Raw genomic sequence first — 6,319 nt, 5'->3', positions numbered from 1 at the left:
TATTATCCGCCTTGGGCGACTGCTGTTGTTTTCATTTTTGACGTAAAATCAAATGTCCGGAAGCTGCTGCCCCCCTCCCGGGCGGCGCGAGGCGTGAAGCGGGTCAGCGGTTGCTCGTTAAAAGGCCGGATAATTGTTTACAGGACAAGTGGTCGATGTCTTGTTAGGGAGATGTCCAGCGAGGCTTCTGTGGCGTGAGTCACCCTCGCTCGCCCATCACAGATGGACGGGAGGGAAACACGAGGACAGCCCCTTTCTTGAGGGGACAATTTCCATATGCTGGTACACCCCCTCCCGTTCCAGACAGTCCCTCATCTGCGGCGGAAGGTTGACCCCGGCTCGAAGCTAATGACCAGCCCAAAGCAGAGAGAAGCCAGCTTCACTTATGCAGCGCCACAAGCGAGCTCCAGAGCACCGTCTCACTTTCTGGGAAAGTTGCATGCAGGCAAAGCCAGGCCTGAAAAAGAAGCCCAGGGAAGAGCGAGCGGATTTGGAAAGGCTTCTTGTTATCTTGAACTGTGCTGCAGCTTCTCTCCAATTTTGAGTGAGAAAAGGAATTTGATGACAGATAAGACCCGCAAGCCCTCTCCTGTCCGGACATTCTCACCTATTTACCACAAGCACACGTCGCCCCCAGCTTCGAATTTATCCATTGGGCATCAGTTTAATGTTCATTAGAATTGTACATTGCAAGTAGTGGGCAACTCCTGTTTGCTCTACGGTGAAAAACGTTCCACCTGTGCAATTTTAAAACTTTCAAACACGCAGTGCTAAAGTGCAACACACAGACGACACTGCTTTACAGTGGAGTAACTTTGCAGACAATTTCGGGGGGGGGGGGGGACATGACATCTAAAGGAAAGGATACTCTGCCCAATGAGGGGGACCAAATGATGTGTCATGAAAGTTGGGGACACATACACACTTGTCCCCTCCCCATTAAAATTACGCCCATGTTGCTTTACACCTTATGTTACCATTACGAGGCTAATTGTCTTGTCCCCCTTATTTTTTTTAAATGTATTTATGTATTTAGCATTTAGTTTCAATTGAAACTTTTTAGCTGTTACATATATATTTACATGATCAAAAGAAAAAGAGACAAGAGAAGGGAGAAGAAATAAAAAGAAGAAAAAGGAAGAAAGAACAAAGAGAAGAGGCAAGACAGAGAAAACAGAAGAAAGAGAATAAAGAAGTCATTCAAACAAAAACATACTTTAAGCAGTGATAGTTCAAGGAAGTCATTAGTCTTTCTTTTTCTCCTCAAAATGTTCAAATATAATTGAGATCAATTCTAACAGAGCGAATGTTAATGAGAACCTGGTCCCCTGCACCAAGAGTTGCCAAATGTCCCCTTTAGTTAGAGTTCTATTTTCAGCAAAAAAAATTCTCATCAAGTTGAATCTGGTGTGATCCACCGCCGGGCAGCTCATAATCAAGTGACACAGCGATTCTGCTTTATGGCCACACAGTCTACAGCCATAATCTCTGAGTTTCTTTGGTTTCCTTAGAGCAAGGAGCTCCTTTATCGAAAACAAATTGAAGTGCAGTTGTAGGAACGGATGCCGTAGGATTGCCGAGGGGAACTTACTCAGGTAAAGAGGAATAGTTCCTCGTTTACTTGCTGCTGCACAATGCTTCCCATAAAGTTTTGAAGTAGACACTAAGTCTAAGGTGTCAATCCAGTTTTGGTCGTACAATCGCCGTTTACCTCGTCCAGATTTTCCATGAGTAATTTCTCTATGGCACCAATTGACTTTAGTCATCTCTTATATTTTTCGCTCCATTCTTCTAGTATCCACTCCCTTTTCGTCTTAAGTGCTTGACCAAGTAAGGTAAAGCCGCCTTCTGATGAGGGCAGCAGGCACTTCCGATAGAAGGATAGCGTCTTCCAGATCGTGACTGTAAGTAATGAAGTAAGGGCTAGTTCTTTTCTGATCACTGCCACTGGCATGCAGTTCGGTAGTGCAAGAACATTTCTCCAAAATTGTCCCGATTGCACTTGTCACACTTTCCAGCTCAATTGGAGAGCGGACTCCACCCCATAAATCAGGATAGGAAGTGTTTTCATGCGATAGAATGATATTAGTAGGACGAGTGAAAATGTACAGTATTTGGTCTTGATACGTTTCGCCTGTGCTGATAACATCTTCACTTGCCGTCTCAGGTCAGCTTCTCTATGAGCGTAGTTGCTACTGGCATTTATGGATATCCCTAGATATGTCATTTGAGTAAACACTTGGATTCTCTCTACGCTTATATGCCATCTCTTGAATTTAGCTGCTTTGCCCGCTGGCTTACCAAAAATGAACACAGCGGATTTGGATGTGTTTATCCGGAGATCATTTGCAGTTAAGTAAGAAGCCAGGGCATCTAATTGACGCAGAAGACCAATGGGTGTTTCGTCAAGTAATATTATGTCAAGTAAACAATAATCTGTTTACAGGTGTGCCAGAAATGGTAGGAGGAAAGCACCTAATCTCTTCAGATGTTTCTCCCATATCTGAAGTATACAGATTAAAGATAGCAGGTGCGAGACGACAGCCTTGTTTGAGGCCTACTGTTGTTTTTATAGGATTTTTCCGGTCCCCCAAGTTGTTCAGCTTTATTTGGATCATTGTACCGGAATGCAGTGCTTCAATGGCTTCTCGCAGATCGATAGGGCAACCCCATGGTTTTAGCTATGGTCTGTCTATGTACTAGGTCAAAAGCTTGTGACAAATCCACTGAAGCTAGATATAACATTTTGTGTGGATCTCAATTTCATGTAGTTGATTAGGAATACATTCAGAGCTGTACCGATGCCTTTCTTGAATCCGGCTTGCCAAAGGTCTCGATGATTGAATTCTCTGCTCCAGTCGATAAGATGTTTCAGAGTCAGGGCTGCAAAGAGTTTGCCAATAACGTCCAGAAGGGCAATAGGCCTGTAATTTGTAAGAAAGGACCTATCGCCCTTTTTAAAAATTGGGGCGACGATTGAGGTGGTCCAAGAGGCCGGTGTTTTTTTCCTCAATTTCCTAGTGTTAGCAAATCGTATATAAACGATGCCCATTCCTCTGGATTCTTTTTAAGAGTCAAATTGGTCAGGCCGTCTGGGCCAGCCGCTCTGGAGTTACTGGAGTTTTTAATCAATGTGAGGATGTCATCTCGTTCAGTTTCAAATAGCCAGTTGTGTATGATCGTGTCTGGCTTTTCTCCTTGATGCTCTATCATGCTGGAGAGGAGAGACGTAAAGTATTCTGCCCAGTCTCCCGCTGGAATTGAGTTGGTTAGAATACTCTGCTGTGGAGCATACATTAAAGATTTGCAACATTTCTCTGAGGTTTTTAGAGGCAACAAGCTTTAGCATACGCTCAGCATCATGTTGGGTTAAGGTGTATCTTTTGCTGTTTCAGCCAATTGGTGTATGCCGACTTGCCTTTCTTAACCACATCCAAGGATTCAGGTGAAGGATGTTTTTGTAGGCTCTTATTAGACGGTTTAATTATTTTTTGCTCCAGCAGTCAAGTGGATAAAATTTGTGTGTATGATTAACATTTTACTTCCAACTGAGAGCTGTCTTTTCTGTATATACGGACAGATATTTTGTGTAGTTCAAGTCAGCAGAAGTCCTGGAAGCACTCAAAGTTGTTATCAGAGCAGTTACGTTATCACCTGACAGCCTCAACCTGTTTCTCCCAGGTTGGTGTTCTAAATTGTTTGTTTTCTTCTCTGGATCTTTCATAACCTCAAGTAGGTGACGTAACTTCAAGAGATTGTGGTCACGCTGATCTGTGTCAATGACCGTCATGTCCATTATGTTTGTATATAGGTTATCTGAAAGGAAAAATAATCCAATATTTGGATGTCTCCTCCTCTTTTCCGCGTAGGATTGTGTGGTTTGTCACCTACTACCGCTCCATTTAATATTGAGATGTTTCTTAGCGACAATTCCTTTCACCACAACATGCCTCTCAGTTTGGCTTACTGCAGGATGGTTATCGGACGCTCTATGAGGGTCAAGGTGTTTTTGAAGCAATTCATATTTCGGTCACCACATAGTATGATGTTCGGGTTTGGCCTAGAAATAGTTGCATTATCAATCTCCTCCTCTCCTCGAGTTCCCCTTAATTAGGCGGCAGTGACCTATTATGTTTACACTTTTGTGTAAACAGGTCCCAGCGTGTAATTTTCCTCATTTGCACTCCACCCTGCAAATGAAGTAAACATTTACAATAGATTCCTATTAAGTCCACCTGCTTTTTGCTGGTTCAAAAAGCCGACGGACTCCATAGGAAACGCCAGCATTTGTGCCAGCAAGGAATTGCATGAAGCCACACATGCTGGTGTATCTGTTTGGCAGAGAGGAAGGAGGTGGTGTAATGGTTACGATCCGCCCATCCTCTCTGACGTACAAATGTATGAAAATGGGATGTAATGTAAAAGAAATCCATAAAAACCATACACAAGGTAGAGCTGGGCGAGCCCGCAAGGGCTCGGTCCGGCTAGATTAACAACCTAGGCTCTGGCCTGACCCTCTTCTCGGGTCAGTTCCTGCCCAAAGCAGGGGCCTGCCACAAGCCCCTCCAGTTGCCTGCAAACTCAGTTTTAGAAAAAAAAGTAAATCAAAAACAAAAACACACGGATGAAGTGCCAACCGCACAAAAGGAGCGTGTTCGCCTGACATCCTGTCCGTCCCGGCTGCCAGACTTCCTGTCCCACCCCAGCCACTCATTGATTGGCTGCAACAGGACAACAGGAAGTCAGGCAGATAGGACGGACAGAAGTCAGGCGAGCGTGCTAATGTTATGCAATGGCGCAGTGGCAAATTCAAATGTAAGTGATTATTTTTTGGCCCTCAGACCCCTCACACTCTGTTTCTCATCCCCAGCCCCCTCAAATCCCTTGTCTTAGCCCCCAGGCCTCTCTGGCCCCTTTCCTCGGCCCCCAGACCCTCACACCTCTTTTATCTGCCCCAAGCTCCCTCACACCTCCTTTCCCAGGCCCCAGGTCCCTTGCCCCCCTTTTGGAATATAAATTAGCGACGAGGAAGATGACTCAAAATGCTACTTCACTTTGGGGTCCCGACCCCAGTACTCTTCTTTGCCTGGCTTGTTGGTTCAGTCTCATGGCAAGCACTGTGTCATGGTTTATTGGACGGTCACTCTCAACTCAGCAAGTTCCTCCCTCCTCCCCCAATGAAGGTGTCGTTCAATAAAGCGCTTAGCAGATTCAAATTTGGTTAGGCCTCCAACCTGTATAACACCATTCAGCAGATACCCTCTGTATCACCAATAAGCTAGAAACCCGGCCGGTGTATAGAAATAATAGTGTATATTTATTTAAATTTCCACAATGAATAATAACTCACGATAACGCCAGCCATCAGCTCTGTGGCATAACACAATAATTTGTTAAAAAAAAAATTCAAGTGCATTTTGATTTACACTAATCACAATTATTCCACTAATTAAAACATACAGTATACAAATAATTATTAAAATATCATTGAAATCTCATAAAAAAATAGAAGAAAACAAACATAAAATCTATAATCACACAAAACAATCAATCAGGGGCTTACCAGTGCAAGGCCAATTTCCTGGCCGGCCGTTGCCATACATAAAATGGTGCCTCAGTGGTCACCAGGTATTCTGCATCAAATATTGCGCCCCAGAATTGATCTGAGGAGTAGGTGTGAGCTTCACTGTAAGCCCTGTTGTATTCTGTGCTAAGTGTACCACACTGAGTCAAAATGTGACGTGCCGTTTCCACCTGCCTAGAGCATAATCTGCATAATTTTTCGCCTCTAGGTAAGCCGGTCCATACTCCTGTGTGATCTAAAGTAGGAAGCGTTTGAAGGCAAACTGGCAAAATTAATCTTATCAACATGGGAGGCGAATTTTTACCGTGTAAGACTTTGGCTGATCAAGTGTAAAAGCCTGGTGGGCACAGGACTTACATTTTTGAAGGCCGGCCAGATGGTCTAGGGCAGTGCCTGCGTTGTGGCGAATTCATTTCTTTTAAATCCTTGCCAGATTGAAATCCAGCCAAGACTCTGGAGCATTACCCACCCCAATCTCCAATAAATAGCATATCACGACTGCTCCAGGTCCCTATACCATACACCTTTAGAGAATCTCTTAGCGTGCCCCACCACCCTGCCCAGAAGAGTATCGACAGCCATAATGCATCTTGGCCCAACATTTACTGGCTGCCGTTTTCCATAGCGTCAGTAGAGATGAAATGCCCAACTCCAACCTGATCATCTCCAGAGGTACCCTCCCTGGTACTCCCAGTAGGGACCGCAGAATGTTTGCCTCCAATCTAGAAAGCCACT

Source organism: Ambystoma mexicanum, chromosome 1p (assembly GCF_040938575.1).
Source record: "Ambystoma mexicanum isolate Mex_15411 chromosome 1p, UKY_AmexF1_1, whole genome shotgun sequence".
In the NCBI taxonomy this organism is placed as follows: domain Eukaryota; kingdom Metazoa; phylum Chordata; class Amphibia; order Caudata; family Ambystomatidae; genus Ambystoma; species Ambystoma mexicanum.
The sequence above is the reverse complement of the archived record's forward strand: the minus strand, read 5'-3'. Positions refer to the sequence as shown.